The sequence below is a fragment of the Eubalaena glacialis genome, chromosome 4, assembly GCF_028564815.1.
Source record: "Eubalaena glacialis isolate mEubGla1 chromosome 4, mEubGla1.1.hap2.+ XY, whole genome shotgun sequence".
Taxonomy (NCBI): Eukaryota; Metazoa; Chordata; class Mammalia; order Artiodactyla; family Balaenidae; genus Eubalaena; species Eubalaena glacialis.
The window spans coordinates 97532217-97555047 of record NC_083719.1 but is presented as its reverse complement, the minus strand read 5'-3'; positions in this window follow the sequence as shown (position 1 = coordinate 97555047).

The window sequence follows — 22831 nt, the reverse complement described above, 5'->3', positions numbered from 1 at the left end:
TTTTTTTACATTCCACATATATGCGTTGATATATGATATTTGTTTTTCTTTTTCTGACTTACTTCACTCTGTATGACAGTCTCTAGGTCCATCCATGTCTGTACAAATGACCCAATTTCGTTCCTTTTTATGGCTGGGTAATATTCCATTGTATATATGTACCACAGCTTTATCTGTTTGTCTGTCGATGGACATTTATGTTGCTTCCATGGCCTAGCTATTGTAAATAAAAAATGGACAAATAATCTGAATAGATGTTTTTCAAAAGAATATATAAAAATGGCAGTAAGTACATGAATATATCCTCAACATAATTAGCCACGAGGGAATTGCAAATCAAAACCACAATGAGATACCACTTCCCACTAGAATGTGTGATACCACACCCACTAGAATGATGATAATAAAAAAGACAGATAATAACATATTTTGACAAGGGTATAGAGAAATTGAAACCCTCATAAACTCTGGTGGGAAATGTCACATGGTACAGCCACTTTGAAAAGCAGTCTGGCAGTTCATCCAAAGATTAAACATAGAGTTATAATGTGACCCAGCAATTCTGCCCCTAGACATATGACCAAGAGAAATGAAAACATTTGTCCACACAAAACTTGTATACAGCTATTCAGAGTAGCATTATTCATATCCAAAAGTGGAAACTAACCAAATATACAACAGTTGGTGAATGTAAAAAATAACTGTGGTACATTCATACAAGGAAATATTATTCAGCAATAAAAAGCAATGAAGTACTGACATGTTACAATATGGATGAACCTTGGAAGCACTATGCTAAGTAAAAGAAGTTTGTCACAAAAGACCACTTATTGAGTTATTCCATATATATTAAAAGTCCAGAATATGTGAATTTATAGAAGTAGATATTTCTACTATCACCAGGTAAATGAGAAAAAATATTACTTACAATAATACCAAAAACATCATATACTTAGGGATAGACCTAACAAAATATATGCAAAACATATACTCAGGAAACTACAAAATATTGCTGAAAGAAATTTAAGAAGATCTAAAAAAGGGAAGAACATGCCATGTTTACCAATTGGATGACTCAAGCTTTTTGAGATGTCAGTTCTCCCCAAATTAATTGATAGATTTGACTCAATCTCAAACGTAATGACACTGCCCCTTTCTTTAAAAATAGAAATTGAAAACCTATTCTAAAATTTATATGGAGTCAAAAAATGTATATTTAGTGGCCAAAGCAGTTTAGAAGAAAAACTAAGGCTGAGAACTTACGCTACCAATTAAAGGAATTACTATAAAGCTATGGTAATAAAGACAGTGTGACACTGGTATAAGGATTGACATATAGATCAATAGAATGGAATATACAGTCCAGAAATAGACCTATACATACATGGTCAATCGATTTTCAAAAACAGGCTGAGATAATTCAATGGGGAAGGAATATTGTTTTCAGTGAGTGGTCCTGGAACAGATGGATGAATGGATGGTAAATGGTGACCCTTGAACTTTGCCTCAGAGTTTATCAACAACAAACACAAAATGGATAGTACACCTAAACACAAAATCCGAAACTATAAAACTCCTACAAGAAAACAGAAGAAAATCATCACAGCATTGAGGAGGGCAAAAAATGGTTTAGGACACAAAAGGCACTAAATATAAAGGGAAAAAAATAATAAACTTAAAACTTCTTGAAAACCCATGTAAGAAAAGAAAAAGGTAAAGCACAAACTGGGAGGCAATATCCATAATACCTAATACATATATGGCAAGAGAAGTATCTAAAATATGTACAAAAACTCATAATTCAATAGAAATCAAATTTTTAAAAGTGAGCAACAGATTTGAGCACACTCTTCACAAAATATATGAGTATGTTGACTAATGGTCGATAAGCACAGGAAAAGATGTTCAGGGTCAGTGGTAATCAGGGAAATGCAAATTAAAACCACAGCTAGGTACTAGGCATCCCCTAGAATGGCTAAAATTAAAAAGATCATCAATACCAAGTGTCAGTAGGGATATGGAGCAACTGGAGCTCTTATACATTGCAGTTAGGAGTTAAAATAGGACATTCCTTTTGGAACGCTGGCAGTTTATTTCAATGCTAAACTTAACGCCTATGACTCAAATTCTACTTCTAGTTTTTCATTCAAGAGAAATGAAAATGTTCACTATAGGATAGTACATATGTACACAAATGTTCATAGCAGCTTTATTCAAATGGCTAAAAAATTCACATAACTCAAATGTCCATCAGCAGGCAATTGGATAAACAAAATATGGTAAATACATAAAAAAGAATGTAATTCATCATTAAAAGAAACTGCTGAGACATGTAAGAATATGTACGTATTTCAAATACATCATGCAGTATAAGTCAGACAAAAGGAGGCATCCTGAATGACTACATATACATGCTCTTCTAGAATAGTCAGAGAGCAGATCAGTGAGTGATTCCCTGCAGCCAGGTGGAAGGGTGAGGAGTCACCGAAAAAGACCCAGAGGGCACTTTCTGAGAAGCTGGAAATATCTATTCTTTTGTTTGAAATGTTAGTTGTTAGACATATATATATCTATAGATATATGTAGAGGTATATATAGATATATATAGGTATATATATATGTGTATAGATGTACATAGATATATAGAGATATATGTATAGGTATATACGTATATATCAGTCAAAATTCATGAAAGGTACACTTTAAAATTGGTACTTTTTATCTATAAAGTATACTTTAATAAAGTTGATTTAAAAAGTAAACCAAAGCACACAGTGAAACAAAGAAAAGGCTTATAATCTGTGAGAGTTGGAAGTGGATTTAGAAACTAGCTTTTGAAATCCTCTTATTTAATATTTTAGGAGACTCAGGCCCTGGGATGGAAAGGGACTTCCTTAATGCTCACCTAGCAGGCCAACAGACCCGGCACTAGAACTGAATTCTGACATTTTTCATTGCTTCGTACAAAATATGGGTGAGGTTGCTAGGTTGTAACTCAGTCCATGCTTTTTAAGATGAAAGTATTATATCCATTAATCAAGATTTAGGGGAAAATTAAGGCAGAATTAGAAACTTTATCCAGTTTTATTGTAAATATGCAATAAGGTATGTATAGTGCATGTGAATATGAATATTTGGAAAGAAGCTCTCACATTGCTATCCAGAGTGGGCTGAGAAAATGTTTAGGGCTTGCTGCCACAGGTACCATGCAATTTATGACACAGAGTAGGAGAATATGAAGGGAGGATATATTTCTCCAAGAACATAGTTTTATAATAAATATAGTTGAGATAAAATTTGCCTATAGATTAGAATGTCATAAACACTAAAATTTCAAAAACAGTGATATAACATTAGGAAAAATAATTGCTTTAAGCCTTTTAAAAATATTAAGTGGGTTTCAGTTCTGTTCTATGAGTAGCTTACTTTCAGTAAGAATTTGTCAGCCTTTGTCTTGGTACTATGATACAGTTTATGAACTGAAAGTATCAGACAGATGTCTAAAACAATTTTGTAGCTAAACTCCTTAAAAGATACGGTGCTTTCCTTTTTTACAAGATTATTTTCTCTGACATATATTTAATTAGCCCTTCAATTCTCAAAATATTTATATGCTACTTCTAATTTGACCTACTGCAAAAATATAAGAATTTAAATGTTAGAAGTAGGAAGTAAGAGTAAAAATAACTTGATGGTATGTTTGTGAAAAGAAGGGAAGAAGGAAGGTGAATGGAAAAAAAGGAAAAGATTAAGTCTAAGTGGAGACAGAGATTCCTTCCAAAGAAAGGTGACAAATCAGTTTTTCTTAGTTCTTTGCCTTGTCTAAAACACACCAAAATAAGCATGTGTTATTTATAATTTAAGGAGATGAATTAATATACTGAGAGGAGATGAGATAGTACAACTAATGAAGATGAAAATGAAAACAGTTGAATTGCCTTTTTGCCCTGAATGACTATATGGCTTTAGGATATTGGGTAGGATTAATTATGTTACTACCACTAACCCCAATCTTGTCAGAGAACATTTTCGGTGGAATCCTACCCACTCTCTGTTATGTACTGAAGTGAAGGAGGGAAAAGAAGAAGCAGACAAAGCCTCATTAAGGGAGATGATTTCTTTGCAACTCTGCTTTCTGCTATACCCTGTACAAAGCACTCTGTTCTCCATGGCCTGAGAAAAGGCCCTGGACAGGCTATCAAGAGCAATATAGTATTCTATATGGGGTAGTATCCTTGGTGAAGAAAAGGGGGTTTTGTCCTGCCAAAGTTGTTTCTATACTAAAATGTTTGGAAATTATTGATTTAATATATGATCAGTGACTAAAAATCTGTTCATATAAACAGTGTAGTGACTTCTCTATGAGCATAAAAACCTAGAACACTTTACCACAAGTCCCATGTAGAAGTCAGGCTGAATGATATTTTTTTTTTTTTTTTTTTAAACATCTTTATTGAAGTATAATTGCTTTACAATGGTGTGTTAGCTTCTGCTTTGTAACAAAGTGAATCAGTTATACATATACATACGTTCCCATATCTCTTCCCTCTTGCATCTCCCTCCCTCCCACCCTCCCTATCCCACCCCTCTAGGTGGTCACAAAGCACCCAGCTGATCTCCCTGTGCTATGCGGCTGCTTCCCACTAGCTATTTATTTTACATTTGGTAGTGTGTATATGTCCATGACACTCTCTCACCCTGTCACATCTCACCCCTCCCCCTCCCCATATCCTCAAGTCCATTCTCTAGTAGGTCTGTGTCTTTATTCCCGTCTTGCCACTAGGTTCTTCATGACCTTTTTTTTTTTTTTTCCTTAGATTCCATATATATGTGTTAGCATACTGTATTTGTTTTTCTCTTTCTGACTTACTTCACTCTGTATGACAGACTCTAACTCCATCCACCTCATTACAAATACCTCCATTTCATTTCTTTTTATGGCTGAGTAATATTCCATTGTATATATGTGCCACATCTTCTTTATCCATTCATCCGATGATGGACACCTAGGTTGCTTCCATGTCCTGGCTATTGTAAACAGAGCTGCAATGAATATTTTGGTACATGACTCTTTCTGAATTATGGTTTTCTCAGGGTATATGCCCAGTAGTGGGATTGCTGGGTCGTATGGTAGTTCTATTTGTAGTTTTTTAAGGAACCTCCATACAGTTCTCCATAGTGGCTGTATCAATTTACATTCCCACCAACAGTGCAAGAGTGTTCCCTTTTCTCCACACCCTCTCCAGCATTTATTGTTTCTAGATTTTTTGATGATGGCCATTCTGACCGGTGTGAGATGATACCTCATTGTAGTTTTGATTTGCATTTCTCTAATGATTAATGATGTTGAGCATTCTTTCATGTGTCTGTTGGCAATCTGTATATCTTCTTTGGAGAAATGTCTATTTAGGTCTTCTGCCCATTTTTGGATTGGGTTGTTCGTTTTTTTGTTATTGAGCTGCATGAGCTGCTTGTAAATCTTGGAGATTAATCCTTTGTCAGTTGCTTCATCTGCAAATATTTTCTCCCATTCTGAGGGTTGTCTTTTGGTCTTGTTTGTGGTTTCCTTTGCTGTGCAAAAGCTTTTAAGTTTCATTAGGTCCCATTTGTTTATTTGTGTTTTTATTTCCATTTCTCTAGGACCTGGGTCAAAAAGGATCTTGCTGTGATTTATGTCATAGAGTGTTCTGCCTATGTTTTCCTCTAAGAGTTTGATAGTGTCTGGCCTTACACTTAGGTCTTTAATCCATTTTGAGTTTATTTTTGTGTATGGTGTCAGGGAGTGTTCTAATTTCATACTTTTACATGTACCTGTCCAATTTTCGCAGCACCACTTATTGAAGAGGCTGTCTTTTCTCCACTGTATATGCTTGCCTCCTTTATCAAAGATAAGGTGACCATATGTGCGTGGGCTTATCTCTGGGCTTTCTATCCTGTTCCATTGATCTATATTTCTGTTTTTATGCCAGTACCAAACTGTCTTGATTACTGTAGCTTTGTAATATAGTCTGAAGTCAGGGAGCCTGATTCCTTCAGCTCCATTTTTCGTTCTCAAGATTGCTTTGGCTATTCGGGGTCTTTTGTGTTTCCATACAAATTGTGAAATTTTTTGTTCTAGTTCTGTGAAAAATGCCAGTGGTAGTTTGATAGGGATTGCATTGAATCTGTAGATTGCTTTGGGTAGCAGAGTCATTTTCACAATGTTGATTCTTCCAATCCAAGAACATGGTATATCTCTCCATCTATTTGTATCATCTTTAATTTCTTTCATCAGTGTCCTATAATTTTCTGCATACAGGTCTTTTGTCTCCTTAGGTAGGTTTATTCCTAGATATTTTATTCTTTTTGTTGCAATGGTAAACGGGAGTGTTTTCTTAATTTCACTTTCAGATTTTTCATCATTAGTATACAGGAATGCAAGAGATTTCTGTGCATTAATTTTGTATCCTGCTACTTTACCAAATTCATTGATTAGCTCTAGTAGTTTTCTGGTAGCATCTTTTGGATTCTCTATGTATAGTATCATGTCATCTGCAAACAGTGACAGCTTTACTTCTTCTTTTCCGATTTGGATTCCTTTTATTTCTTTTTCTTCTCTGATTGCTGTGGCTAACACTTCCAAAACTATGTTGAATAATAGTGGTGAGAGTGGGCAACCTTGTCTTGTTCCTGATCTTAGAGGAAATGCTTTCAATTTTTCACCATTGAGAATGATGTTGGCTGTGGGTTTGTCATATACGGCCTTTATTATGTTGAGGAAAGTTCACTCTATGCCTACTTTCTGCAGGACTTTTATCATAAATGGGTGTTGAATTTTGTCGAAAGCTTTCTCTGCATCTATTGAGATGATCATATGGTTTTTCTCCTTCAATTTGTTAATATGATGTATCACGTTGATTGATTTGCGTATATTGAAGAATCCTTGCATTCCTGGAATAAACCCCACTTGATCATGGTGTATAATCCTTTTAATGTGCTGTTGGATTCTGTTTGCTAGTATTTTGTTGAGGATTTTTGCATCTATGTTCATCAGTGATATTGGCCTGTAGTTTTCTTTCTTTGTGACATCTTTGTCTGGTTTTGGTATCAGGGTGATGGTGGCCTCGTAGAATGAGTTGGGGAGTGTTCCTCCCTCTGCAATATTTTGGAAGAGTTTGAGAAGGATAGGTGTTAGCTCTTCTCTAAATGTTTGATAGAATTCGCCTGTGAAGCCATCTGGTCCTGGGCTTTTGTGTGTTGGAACATTTTTAATCACAGTTTCAATTTCAGTGCTTGTGATTGGTCTGTTCATATTTTCTATTTCTTCCTGGTTCAGTCTTGGCACGTTGTGCATTTCTAAGAATCTGTCCATTTCTTCCAGGTTGTCCATTTTATTGGCATAGAGTTGCTTGTAGTAATCTCTCATGATCGTTTGTATTTCTGCAGTGTCAGTGGTTACTTCTCCTTTTTCATTTCTAATTCTATTAATTTGAGTCTTCTCCCTTTTTCTTCTGATGAGTCTGGCTAATGGTTTATCAATTTTGTTTATCTTCTCAAAGAACCAGCTTTTAGTTTCATTGATTTTTGCTATTGTTTCCTTCATTTCTTTTTCATTTATTTCTGATCTGATCTTTATGATTTCTTTCCTTCTGCTAGCTTTGGGGTTTTTTTGTTCTTCTTTCTCTAATTGCTTTAGGTGCAAGGTTAGGTTGTTTATTCGAGATGTTTCCTGTTTCTTGATGTAGGCTTGTATTGCTATAAACTTCCCTCTTAGAACTGCTTTTGCTGCATCCCATAGGTTTTGGGTCGTCGTGTCTCCATTGTCATTTGTTTCTAGGTATTTTTTGATTTCCCCTTTGATTTCTTCAGTGATCACTTCGTAATTAAGTAGTGTATTGTGTAGCCTCCATGTGTTTGTATTTTTTACAGATCTTTTCCTGTAATTGATATCTAGTCTCATAGCGTTGTGGTCGGAAAAGATACTTGATACGATTTCAATTTTTTTAAATTTACCAAGGCTTGATTTGTGACCCAAGATATGATCTATCCTGGAGAATGTTCCATGAGCACTTGAGAAAAATGTGTATTCTGTTGTTTTTGGGTGGAATGTCCTATAAATATCAATTAAGTCCATCTTGTTTAATGTATCATTTAAAGCTTGTGTTTCCTTATTTATTTTCATTTTGGATGATCTGTCCATTGGTGAAAGTGGGGTGTTAAAGTCCCCTACTATGATTGTGTTACTGTCGATTTCCCCTTTTATGGCTGTTAGTATTTGCCTTATGTATTGAGGTGCTCCTCTGTGGGGTGCATAAATATTTACAATTGTTATATCTTCTTCTTGGATCGATCCCTTGATCATTATATAGTGTCCTTCTTTGTCTCTTGTAATAGTCTTTATTTTAAAGTCTATTTTGTCTGATATGAGAATTGCTACTCCAGCTTTCTTTTGATTTCCATTTGCATGGAATATCTTTTTCCATCCCCTCACTTTCAGTCTGTATGTGTCTCTAGGTCTGAAGTGGGTCTCTTGTAGACAGCATATATATGGGTCTTGTTTTTGTATCCATTCAGCCAGTCTGTGTCTTTTGGTGGGAGCATTTAATCCATTTACATTTAAGGTAATTATCGATATGTATGTTCCTATTCCCATTTTCTTAAATGTTTTGGGTTTGTTATTGTAGGTGTTTTCCTTCTCTTGTGTTTCTTGCCTAGAGAAGTTCCTTTAGCATTTGTTGTAAAGCTGGTTTGGTGGTGCTGAACTCTCTCAGCTTTTGCTTGTCTGTAAAGGTTTTAATTTCTCCATCAAATCTGAATGAGATCCTTGCTGGGTAGAGTAATCTTGGTTGTAGGTTTTTCTCCTTCATCACTTTAAGTATATCCTGCCACTCCCTTCTGGCTTGCAGAGTTTCTGCTGAAAGATCAGCTGTTAACCTTATGGGGATGCCCTTGTGTGTTATTTGTTGTTTTTCCCTTGCTGCTTTTAATATGTTTTCTTTATATTTAATTTTTGATAGTTTGATTAATATGTGTCTTGGTGTGTTTCTCCTTGGATTTATCCTGTATGGGACTCTCTGTGCTTCCAGGACTTGATTAACTATTTCCTTTCCCATATTAGGGAAGTTTTCAACTATAATCTCTTCAAATATTTTCTCAGTCCCTTTCTTTTTCTCTTCTTCTTCTGGGACCCCTATAATTCGAATGTTGGTGCGTTTAATGTTGTCCCAGAGGTCTCTGAGACTGTCCTCAGTTCTTTTCATTCTTTTTTCTTTATTCTGCTCTGCAGTAGTTATTTCCACCATTTTATCTTCCAGGTCACTTATCCGTTCTTCTGCCTCAGTTATTCTGCTATTGATCCCATCTAGAGTATTTTTAATTTCATTTATTGTGCTTTTCATCATTGCTTGGTTCCTCTTTAGTTCTTCTACGTCCTTGTTAAATGTTTCTTGCATTTTGTCTATTCTATTTCCGAGATTTTGGATCATCCTTACTATCATTATTCTGAATTCTTTTTCAGGTAGACTACCTATTTCCTCTTCATTTGTTAGGTCTGGTGTGTTTTGACCCTGCTCCTTCATCTGCTGTGTGTTTTTCTGTCTTCTCATTTTGCTTATCTTACTGTGTTTGGGGTCTCCTTTTCACAGGCTGCAGGTTTGTAGTTCCCGTTGTTTTTGGTATCTGTCCCCAGTGGCTAAGTTTGGTTCAGTGGGTTGTGTAGGTTTCCTGGTGGAGGGAACTAGTGCCTGTGTTCTGGTGGATGAGGCTGGATGTTGTCTTTCTGGTGGGCTCGTCCACGTCTGGTGGTGTGTTTTGGGGTGTCTGTGGCCTTATTATGATTTTAGGCAGCCTCTCTGTTAATGGATGGGACTGTGTTCCTGTCTTGCTAGTTGTTTGGCATAGGGTGTCCAGCACTGTAGCTTGCTGGTCGTTGAGTGAAGCTGGGTCTTGATGTTGAGATGGAGATCTCTGAGAGATTTTCGCCGTTTGGTATTACGTGGAGCTGGGAGGTCTCTTGTGGACCAGTGTCCTGAGGTTGGCTCTCCCACCTCAGAGGCACAGCCCTGATGCCTGGCTGGAGCACCAAGAGCCTTTCATCCACACGGCTCAGAATAAAAGGGAGAAAAAATGGAAAGAAAGAAAGATAAAGGATAAAATAAAATAAAATAAAGCAATTATAATAAAAAATAAGAAAAAAAATTATTAAGAATAAATTTATTAAGAAAAAATTTTTTTTAATTTTTAAAAATAGATTTATTAATTTTTTATACTAAAAATAAGAAAAAATTTATTAAGAAAAAATTAAGAAAAAATTTTAATTTTTTAAAATAAAAAATATGAAAAAACGTATTAAAAAATTTTTTTTAATATTTTAAAAATAGAAAATAAGGAAAAAATTATTAAGAAGACATTTATTAGGGAAAAAAATTTTTTTTAAGAAAAAAAAAAAAAACAAAAACGGACGGACCTAACCCTAGGACTAACGGTGAGAGCAAAGCTATACAGACAAAATCTCACCCAGAAGCATACACATATACACTCACAAAAAAAGGAAAAGGGGAAAAGTTAATATATCCGCTCCCAAAGTCCACCTCCTAAATTTGGGATAATTCGTTGTCTATTCAGGTATTCAGCAGATGCAGGCACATCAAGTTGTTTGTGGAGCTTTAATCCGCTGCTTCTGAGGCTGCTGGGAGAGATTTCCCTTTCTCTTCTTTGTTCGTACAGCTCCCGGGGTTCAGCTTTGGATTTGGACCCGCCTCTGCATGTATGTCGCCTGAGGGCGTCTGTTCCCCGCCCAGACAGAACGGGGTTAAAGGAGCAGCTGATTCGGGGGCTCTGGCTCAGTCAGGCCGGGGGGAGGGAGCGGTACGGAGGAGGCGGGGCGAGCCTGCGGCGGCAGAAGCCGGCGTGAGGTTGCAGCAGCCTGAGGCGCGCCGTGCGCTCTCCCGGGGAAGTTGTCCCCGGATTACGGGAGCCTGGCCGTGGCGGGCTGCACAGGCTCCCGGGAGGGGCGGTGTGGAGAATGACCTGTGCTCGCCCACAGGCTTTTTGGTGGCGGCAGCAGCAGCCTCAGCGTCTCATGCCCGTCTCTGGGATCCGCGCTGATAGCCGCGGCTCGCACCCGTCTCTGGAGTTCGTTTAAGCGGCGCTCTGAATCCCCTCTCCTTGCACGCCGCGAAACAAAGAGGCAAGAAAAAGTCTCTTGCCTCTTCAGCAGCTGCAGACTTTTTCTCGGGCTCCCTCACCGGCTAGCTGTGGTGCGCTAGCCCCTTCAGGCTGTGTTCACGCAGCCAACCCCAGTCCTCTCCCCGCGATCCGACCGAAGCCCGCGCCTCAGCTCCCAGCCCCCGCCCGCCCCGGCGGGTGAGCAGACAAGCCTCTCGGGCCGGTGAGTGCTGCTCGGCGCCGAGCCTCTGTGCGGGAATCTCTCCGTTTTGCCCTCTGCGTCCCTGTTGCTGTGGGATCCGCGCTGATAGCCCCGGCTCGCGCCCGTCTCTGGAGCTCGTTTAGGCAGCGCTCTGAATCCCCTCTCCTTGCGCGCCGCGAAACAAAGAGGCAAGAAAAAGTCTCTTGCCTCTTCGGCAGCTGCAGTCTTTTTCCCGGACTCCCTCCCGGCTAGCACCGAAGCCCGAGCCCCAGCTCCCAGGCCCCGCCCGCCCCGGCGGCTGAGCAGACAAGCCTCTCGGGCTGGTGAGTGCTGGTCGGCACCGCTCCTCTGCGCGGGAATCTCTCCGCTTTGCCCTCCGCACCACTGTGGCTGCGCTCTCCTCCGTGGCTCTGAAGCTTCCCCCCTCTGCTACTCGCAGTCTCTGCCCACGAAGGGGCTTCCTAGTGTGTGGAAACATTTCCTCCTTCACAGCTCCCTCCCACTGGTGCAGGTCTCGTCCCTATTCTTTTGTCTCTGTTATTTCTTTTTTCTTTTGCCCTACCCAAGTACGTGGGGATTTTCTTGCCTTTTGGGAGGTCTGACGTCTTCTGCCAGCGTTCAGTGGGTGTTCTGTAGGAGCAGTTCCACGTGTAGATGTATTTCTCATGTATCTGTGGGAAGGAAGGTGATCTCCGCGTCTTACTCTTCCGCCATCTTGCCCCTCCTCCTGAATGATATTTTTGTTTGCTTTAATCACCGCAGAATATATTTATAACTAGGACAAATCTATTATCTGTAGTATAAGTGGGTTAAATTAAAGAAAAAAAAAAAAAGACCCCAGAACATAAGTTTTGCTTTTCACGGTGAATATTTCTCAGAGTTAGGAAAATTTTTTCAATTGTAGGATAGAGAGAACAAAACTAGTTTCTGAAACTACAAGTGAAAAGGTAATTGTTGTGGTAAAGTACTCAAAATTGTACCATCTCTCTTTCTTTTTGATGATTAACAGCTTCTTAAAGAAAGGAATGACTTGACTCATGCCAGCTACCTGTATATAATCTGATGAGAGACAGAGACTGCTGGCTCCGTCTGTTTTCTTTTCCCCATTGAATTAGAACTACTGGGCGTCTTGAAATATCAGACTGATTTATTTTGCCTAAGTAAATCTATAATGTTTGCTCCAAATGTTGTGTAATTTCATTTGGGGTTTTCTGGAGCCAAGAGCTGCTGAATGAGTCTACTTCTAAGCTGGGTCACCTTGCTGTGAGTTTGCTAGCTAGGTCACAATGTGAGAGAAACACAAATAGTGACAAAATCCTGAGAGGGTTGGGGGCACTGCAGCTGCAAGAACCCAGTTTTGGCGTTCTTGTTAAAATGCCTGAGCCAAGTGCTTATGCTGCCTGGAGCCTGCTTGTTTTGCAAACTGTCGCATACTCTTTTAGATGACGTTACATATGGAGCCATAAACTCAACCTAGAAGTTTATTGGCTTCCAGTTTTTCTTCCAGCAATATTAATCTATTGCTGAATATTTAAAATTTAATCCCTTTGGATGTTCAATAACAAGCAGTAGCCCTGATCGTTTAACTTGTCTGGCATCAGAGAGGAGAAAAAAGGCTGATGCTAAACAGGAGTTGCTAGGAGAGAGAAATCAGTGAATTTGTTTGCCTATTACCATCATCACATGAGACTTTGCTCCCCTTTCAGGGTCTACTGTGGAATATGGTGGCTCTTTGGTGTCACTGCCAAGCGAAGAGGGCATGAGACACCTATATTTTTCTACCTTCAAAATCACTAGGGAAATTGAAGTTGTGAATAAAAATCAGATTTAAATTTTATTCTCAAATTTTGAGTCTCTGATGAATTAAAAACATATGCTTTTTCCAAAGTTGTTTATTTTGCATGATGTGTGTTTAGTTACTTAGAAATTAAGACTCTATTTGAGCTGTATGCAGTATGATATTTAAGTAGTCTGTTTGGAACGCAAAGTCATGTACCATCAAAATGTTTTAAATGATGGTGAAATTCATAGATCAACCTATAAAAATATATTCAACCCATAACAGACATTGTAGATAGAATCTTTTTATCACATCTTAAACCTAACTGTAAAAATTATAATATTTTCATAGAAAAATGCACTTACAGATCCAAATTGGGTTGACCAGAAAGTATAATTCCTGCTAAGGCCCTGGATATGGGGTTAATGACTAACAAGTCACTGATGGTATCTCCCACAATTGGGGCAGGGTCTATGGCTCGCAGACAGGCAGTGACGGCTAGAATTTGGTAGTAAGGATGTGTGGGAGAAGTATCCATCTAAAGATAGACAGCAGTCGGAGGCTGCCCAGTCCAGATCACAACCCAACCCTCAGATTTCTTTTCTCAGGCATGGGCTATTGCTCAGGCTGGGATCAGCATGGATTTACAGTCTCTCCTCTGGTTTCTGTAGATTAAAAAATTCTTCAAAACACTACTTTCTATGATTCTTTCTATGACATTTCTTCATTTAGGGCTGTTCTGGAATGATAGTCCAAAAACTCATTTTACATTTTACAACGAGGAAAAGACAGTCTCTTCAGCAAGTGGTGTTGGGAAAGCTGGGCAGCCGCATGTAAATCAATGAAGTTGGAACACAACCTCACATCATACACAAAAATAAACTCAAAACGGCTTAAAGACTTAAATATAAGACGTGACACCATAAAACTCCTAGAAGAGAACATAGGCAAAACATTCTCTGACATAAATCATACCAATGTGTTCTTAGGTCAGTCTCCCAAGGCAATAGAAATAAAAGCAAAAATAAACAAATGGGACCTAATCAAACTTATAAGCTTTTGCACAACAAAGGAAACCATAAACAAAATGAAAAGACCACCTATGGACTGGGAGAAAATATTTGCAAATGATGTGACTGACGAGGGCTTAATTTCCAAAATATACAAACAGCTCGTACAATTCAATAACAAAAAACCCAAACAACCCAATCAAAAAATGGGCAGAAGACCTAAATAGACGTTTCTCCAAAGAAGATATACAGATGGCCAACAGGCACATGAAAAGATGCTCAACATCACTAATCATTAGAGAAATGCAAATCAAAACTACAATGATGTACCATCTCACAAAAGTCAGAATGGCCATCATTAAAAAGGCTACAGATAATAAATGCTGGAGAGGATGCAGAGAAAAGGGAACCCTCTTACACTGTTGGTGAGAATGTAAATTGGTGCAGCCACTATGGAAAATGGTATGGAGGGTCCTCAAAAAACTGAGAGTTGCCATATGATCCAGCAGTCCCACTCCTGGGCATATACCCAGACAAAACTATAATTCGAAAAGATATATGGACCCTTATGTTCATAGCAGCACTATACATGCACCCTTATGTTCATAGCAGCACTATATATATGTATACATACACATACATATACATACAATGGAATATTACTTAGCCATTAAAAAAGAATAAAATAATGCCATTTGCAGCAACATGGATGGACCTAGAGATTATCATACTAAGTGAAGTAAGTCAGAAGGAGAAAGACAAATACCATATGATATCACTTATATGTGGAATCTAAAATACGACACAAATGAACATATCTACAAAACAGAAACAGACTCACAGACATAGAGAACAGACTTGTAGTTGCCAAGGTGGGGAGGAGTGAAGGATTGGAAGTTTGGGATTAGCAGATGCAAACCGTTATATATAGGATGGTTAAACAACAAGGTCCTACTGTATAGCACAGGGAACTATATTCAATATCCTGTGATAAACCCTAATGGAAAAGAATATGAAAAAGAATATATGTATGTATAACTGAATCGCTTTGCTGTACAGCAGAAATTAACATTGTAAATCAACTATACTTCAATAAAAATTTTTAGAAAGTTTACATTTTATTAACAAAGACATACATATAAACAAAGATATGCATTAATGTATTAATATATTCTAGACATTGTGAGAGAAATGACCATAGGCTATTTTATCTGTTTCCTATTGCTGCTCTAACAAACACACAAACTTAGTGACCTAACACAACACACATCTGTTCTCTTACAGTTCTGGAGATCAGAAGTCCTAAAATGAAAGCATTGACAGGCTGCGTTCTTTCTGGAGATCTATGGGAGAATCCATTTCCCTGACTTTTCTAGCTTCTAGAAGTTGCCTGCATTCCTTCACTTGTGGTCCTACTCTCCATCTTTAACACCAGCAGCATAGCGTCTTCCAGTTTCCCTCTCTCTTTCTCTTCCTGCTTTCATCATTGCATTGTCTTTTCTGACTCTGACCCTCCTGCCTACTTCTTATAAGGACTCTTGTGGTTATATTGGAATCAGCTGGATAATCAAGGATAATCTCCCCTTTTTAAGATCTTTAATCAGATCTCCCCTTTTACCATGTAAGGTAACATATTCACGGGTTCTGGGGATTTGGATGTGGATGTTTTGGGGGATACAATATTTAATCTACCATAGCTCTGGTGGAGTCCAGTGGAAGGAAATTTTGGATTTTAAGAGTGGGTGGATGTAGGATATCAGAAGAGACTTCTTTGAAGTATTAGTGCTTGAGTCAAAATTTGGTCATTGAGTAAGTATTCATTAGGGGAGCACCAAGGTATCCAGCAGTGGGCAGTGTGAAAAATTCTCACAGGGGAAGACAAAGACAAAGATATGCTCAGAGAACTGCAGGTAGTTTGACTTGCCTAAAAGATAATTTTATAGGGGAGATATCCAAAGGGGTTAAACTGGAGGTAGATGCTTGGATGAAAACATACAGAACCTTAGTGTCAAACTAAGGGGTCTAGGTTAGGATTGGTGCTCTGACTTGTGAACTCTAGCCACCTTGGATCCCCAAGCTCTCAGTTATCTTTTCTTTTCTTTTCTTTTTAAATTTTTATTGGAGTATAGTTGATTTACAATGTTGTGTTAGTTTCTGATGTACAGCAAAGTGAGTCAGTTATACATATACATATATCCACTCTTTTTTAGACTCTTTTCCCATATAGGTCATTACAGAGTACTGAGTAGAGTTCCCTGTGCTATACAGTGGGTCCTTATTAGTTGTCTATTTTATATACGGTAGTGTGTATATGTCAATCCCAATCTCCCAGTTTATCTCTCCCCCCCTTAGCCACTGGTAATCATAAGTTTGTTTTCTACATCCGTAACTCTATTTCTGTTTTGTAGGTAAGTGCATTTGTAGCCTTTTTTTAGATTCCACATATAAGTGATATCATATGATATTTGTCTTTCTGTCTGACTTCCTTCACTCAGTATGACAATCTCTAAGTCCATCCATGTTGCTGCAAATGGCATTCTTTCTTTTTTTTCTAATTCAGGGAAACCAGTGGACTCTAGTCATGTTCCCTCTGCATGTGTTGCAACTCAGAAACTTTTTCCAGGTAGTAAGCTGCTGCCATTGTTTTGTTTCCTATATCTCATTTGTTTCCCAGCTCTCAGGGGTCCTTCATTGCCAGATGTCTGATACATTGAGTTCTCTTGTTTGATAAAATTAAAAAATAAATTTCATATGTGCCATAATGTCTGTTCTAGTTGAGACTGAACTTCCTTGCCCCCATTTAAAAAAATAATAATGAGGCTAGAGATGTAGTTGAGTTCACCTTTGAGGGCAGACTTCCTTTATTTTAGGAAAAACAGCTTAATGGGCTTTTTCATTATGCTAATTAAAGCAGAGACATTGGCAAGTTCAAGAAAATGAAGATGTAAAAAGATGTTTGTTTTGCATCTATAAACAATCTAATTTTAGAAAACAAATTACTTTCTTTTGTGAGGTCCTCAGGGTGGTTGAAGGTCTGGACACCAGCGTGAGGAGGCATGTTGAGTCATAGCCACAGGTTTGGCTGTTAGTGACCCCTATAAAACTTCATAAACTAGGGGTTCAGAAGTAAGATATTAAGGAAGTGTCTTGGCTTGTGAATTCTGGTCATAACTTAATTCCAATTATATATATATATATATATATATATTTATTTATTTATATATATATATATATATATATATATATATATATATAATTTTTTTTTTCCCCCGAGGTTCAATTTCCTCCTTTTATCTTGAAGTTTCAGGAAAGTTCAGTTAAACTTCTCAATCAAGTCTTACTTGAAATCTAGACTGATTGAAATTTAGGAAGAGACCTGTTTCTAAATTTGGATAAGTGATACAGAAGGAGTGATGGCAGTCTGGGATGACTGGTGTGTGATGTCAAGATGTGTCTGACAGAGAAATTCTGAATAGATGTCTTCAGTGAGACCAGTGGTGGAGCAGACAAGGGACAGCCTTCTTGTGTTTATGGAATGTTGAGTAAATTCCATGAGGATTCCCAGAAATATGTGGAGAGGGAAATCCAATAAAGTTGGATTTCTTGTGAAGTCTAATGGGAGCTTGCACTATTTTTATTAAGATATTAAAGGGAAATGCCTGGAGACCTAGAGGCCATATATCTCTATTAACATAGCCACCAAATTATAAGTAATGTGGCTTAGATATGAATTCCAATCTTTCTTCCTATTGGTGAAAGCATATCCATGTATGGCTAAAGAAAAGGTCTTCGTCCTCAATATATCCACATCCTGATTTTTGCTCATCATTTTTCAGGTCATCAGTTAATATTCTTGATCCTATATGACTGTGCTTCTTTTACTAGTCAGCCCCAGAATCATCACCTTCTTGATTTAGAATGTTTTTAGTAACAGCATAAAATTCTTAATCTCCCTAAATAAATTATTCACATATCAGACTTTAATTACGGAGTCTTTATAAACTGTATATTTATGGTTATGGCTACTGCTGGTTATGGTTATGTCATTCAGAAAGGCATGCTGGCAGTGAAATTTCTCTCTAGGGTGAAATTGCCGGTGACCTCATTCCCTTCCAAGTAATGTCTCTTATAAGAAGAATGTATAATCTTTTCTACTTTGCAACCTCCCTGACACTGCTTAACCTACTGCAGTTTGCTTTCTGACACTTCCATTCCACAGAAAGAGCATCCAACAATATCAGCCATAACAGACTAACTGCAAAATCTGTCACTGTATAGTCCTTTTCGTATTTGTCATCTCAAACACATCTGACATTGTTGTACACTTTGTCCCTCTTGCGACTCTCTCTCCTCTTAACTTCTGTTGAAACATTCTTTTATTTTTCTTCTACATTTTGGGTAATTCCTCCCCAATTTCTACCCAGCTCTTACAGATTCATATGCCATAGACTTTTTCTCTTTTATCCTGTCTTAATCTGTTTGGTTTGCTCTAACAGAATTCCATAGTTTATGAACAACAGAAATTTATTTCTCACAGTTCTGGAGGCTGGAAGCCTGAGTTCAGGGTGTCAGCAGGCCAGCTCTTTTCTTCTGGGCTGCAGACTTCTCATAGTATCCTCACATGGTGGAGGGGGCTAGGGAGCTCTCTAGGGTTTCTTTTATAGAGGTACTAATCCCATTCATGAGGGCAGAGCCTCATGACCTACCCACCTCCCAATACCATCACATTGGGCATTAGAATTTTAACATTTTGTGGGGACACAAACATTCAGACCATAGCATACCCTACGCTCAAGGGTCTACCAAAATTTTTATGCCCATGATTTCTAGTACCTCTCGTTCAGACATTTTCTTTGAATTCCAGAGCAGACTACACAATGTTTACTTGTACGTTTTTCTAACTCTTCATGCTGAACATTAACAGTATGGAATTTATTGACCTACTCCCTAAGCCCAAATGAAACCACTATTCACCCAATCTCCAACTTAAAACATTAGAATTTATGTGCTGTAGCGAGCAGATCCTGACATAAGGACTGAAGTGTTAACACTTTATTTGAGAAATGCAAGCCCAGGATGGTGAGGATGAGGGAAAAAGGAACACAAGGCAAGGAAAGATGTAAGCCACGTGATGTGACACATTGTTATGTTGATACCATCTTTACAACAAACTATAAAGGAGAATAGCAAGTCCTTCATAAAGTGTGTTTTCTGGGCATGCAGAACTTTTCTGATCGTATTGAGAGTTGAAACCATGCCTTGAAGTGCTCTACAGAAGAGAGAATAGAGGAGGAATTTATCTGCCTGATTCTCTCCATAGTCTCACATTTTCTACTGTTCAGTATTCACACTCTGAGGAACTAATTTTCAGATTGCATCATCCAGGCTCTTGGTGGTCAGTCAAGAAGTCAGGTTGCCTCCTCAGATGGAACACTAACCCAGGGAGAAAGAGTAGTAGGTGATTAAGGAAATCTGAGAAAGTTCACAAGGTCAGCATCATCCCAATCCATTCTCTTGAATTTATTTCTATATCTCAATCTCTACATCAGATTATTTACCAAGTACCATTATTTCTACCTCATAAGTATATCTCAAATATGTCCCCTTCTCTTATTTTATGCTCTTAATTTTTATTGAGAACCATTTTAACAATTTCTCAATTATTCACCCAAACCTGACCTTGCTTCCCTCCACTGCATTCTTTTTCATGATGTCAGAGTGATTTGTTTTTAAAGTATAAATCTTGCTATTTTACTCCACTACCTAAAAATCCTTCAGTGGCTCCCCACTGACTCTAGAGTAAAATCATTGTCCTTACCATGAACAGAGGCAAAAGTTCTCATAATCTAGGTCTTTCTTAAATCTTTAGCCTCTTCCCTCATCACGCTTCGTATAGTACCTTATGATCAGACTATGATCATCTATTGCCAGGTTACCCAAATATGCCATGCTACCTTTTTCATTTGTATATTTATATCATGTTGCTATCCATCTTCTGTTCTTTACCTGGCTAAGTTCTATTCAACCTTCTAGATCAGTTCAAGATGAAAAACCAATGAAAATATTTAGTTATTTATTCACAGCAAATATTCGCTAAGCTATTCTTATGTATCAGACATTACACTATGTTCTGACTACGCAGAAGTTAACAGAGCAAGCAAAAATCCCCCTCCTAGAACTCATATTCCAGTGAAAGGAGTAGGCAATATAGTAATAAGTAAAATACATAAAATGTTGGCTAGTGAGAAGTGACAAAAAAAATTAGAGAACAGCAATAAGAACTTTTTGGATAATTTTAGATAGGATGGCCTGGGAAGATCTCACTACAGAGGTGACTTTTGAGTAAAGACCTAAAGAAGGTAAGGGAGTGTGCCATCTTGGGGAAAAGCAGATCAGGCACAAAGAAAAATAATTGCAGTGACCTTGAGGAGTAAGTATACCTGGAGTGATTGAGGAATTACAAGAAAACAAGGAAAGCTGGAATAGTTAATAAAGGGAGAATAGTAGGAAATGAGGTTAAAAATGTAGTAAGAGACCCCATTATAGGGATATGGAGACCATTGTATGACTTTGGCTTTTTCTTTGAGTGAACAGGAAGCCATTGAAGGATTTTAAATGGAAGGCAAAGAATGACCTGGACTATTACATTGAGATTAGATACTAAGAAGGCAAAGACTGAAGTTAGGAGACTACTTAGTAGGCTACTGTAATAATCCAATGTGAGATGATAGTGGTTTGTCTAGGATGGTGGTGATGGAGGTGATGAGTTGTAGTTAAATTCTGCACATGCTTAAAGAATATAGCTGAGAGTTGAGATGTAGAGTATGAGAATTTGGCATAAACAACTGAGATGGAAAGACAGAGGGGGAGGTTTGGGAAGGAGTATAAGGAGGTCAGTTCTGGGTATGTTAAGTTTGAGATGACCATGAGTTACCCAAGTAAGAATGTCAAGTACACAGTTGGATAATTTAGTCTGGACTTCAGGGGAAGGTACTTGCTAGAGAGACACATTTAAGAATGATCATCATGGAGAAGCCAGTTAAATCCATAAGGTTGGATGGCTTTCTTTCTCACTCAGAGTAAAAGCCAAAATCCTATAATCACTGAGGAAGGAGTTATAAATCGAAAATAGAAAATGTTCACAGACAAGGGACATTCTGAAATTTAAGGATTAAAGATTTGAAGGAACCAGTAAAACGACTGAGAAGGAACTGCCAGTCAAGTAGAAAGAAAACCAAAAATCACTGTGTCTTGGGATAGTGATTAAGGCAAGTTAGTCTTAATAAATAAATGGTTTAAACACAGCAGACATTTGTTTCTCCCTCACCTAACAATTCAAACCAGATGTCCTGGGATAGGGGGTTGCCTGTCTTTCACACAGTGAGTCAGATATTCATGTTCTCTCTAACTTATGGCTGGTTCCTCCATCCCCTATGGATTCACTATTATTTGCATTTAGCAACTCAAAGGAGGGATAACATTAGAGGATGTATATCCACTTCTTAATTTACTGGACCTGGAAATGGTACATAACCTCTTCCACTTATACTTCCATATCTTATTACTCAGTCATATGGTCATACCTATCTGCAAGTGAGACTTGGAAATGTGGTAATGCTATGTGTACCATGAGAAGAAATAGATTTTTTTTTAATATGTGAATAGCTAGCAGTGTGTGTCATCCCCAGTGAAGAAATTTTCCAAGCTGAAATTTTCCAATCCTCTGAATTTTAATTTTCCTTTAATTGCTATTTTTCCCATAATGGATTCATTGACAGCATTTATTTTATATCCCTGATGGGTTTCATATTGACTGGGCACTTAGATGTTCAACAAATATTGTTACATATAAAGGTGAAAGCATTCAATTTGGAAGATGTTTATAGTTTACAAAATAAATGAGTAGTTCAGGTATAATCCCCACTTCTTTGATGGGTAATATGAGGCTCAGAGAAGTTAAGTGTCTTGCTAAAAATCACATAGCTAGTAAGTAATGGATTTGGCCCTTGAACCCATGTTCTCTGATTTCAGGAATATGAATAGCCTTGATCATTCTTCTCCATTTTGATTCACTTGCAGGAAACCTAGAGTGAAAATGAAATATTTAAATAGCTAACTATGAAGTGTAATTTACTGACAGTTTTACTCTATCCTCTATTTAAGTATTGATCTTGGATTATGACACAGACCATGAGCTATTCTGGTTCTCTAATGACATTATGTTGGCCAGGGAGTCTGGTGGCACAGACGTTGGCATTAAAATTTAAAATTACTGAGACAAACTGGAAAAGAAAACAAATGAAATTCAGCAGGGACAATTCAATTAAAGGACTACAGTATAGAAGGAGGAAGAATATAAAAACAGAAATAATCTTAAAACAGATAGAATGCAATGCCTAATAAGAGAGGTTCATGTGAAGTGTCAGGAAAGTTCGGTAGAGAAAACCTAATCTCACCTTGATTCGGGTCAAGGCTACAGCAAATTTTGTGCTATTGGAGGACCCCACATTCCAATTTTAGTTTGTGGAGCCACGAGTGCCTTTCACAGGGAATGTGCAGTGTACTGTTACAGGGATCAGGAAAACTTTTAAGATGGCCCTTGAGGTATCAGTATTATTTTACAGGGCAATGAGAATTTTTCCGTTGCGATGTTTTTATTTGTAAGTAACAGAAAACCTATCTCAAAGTGGTTTA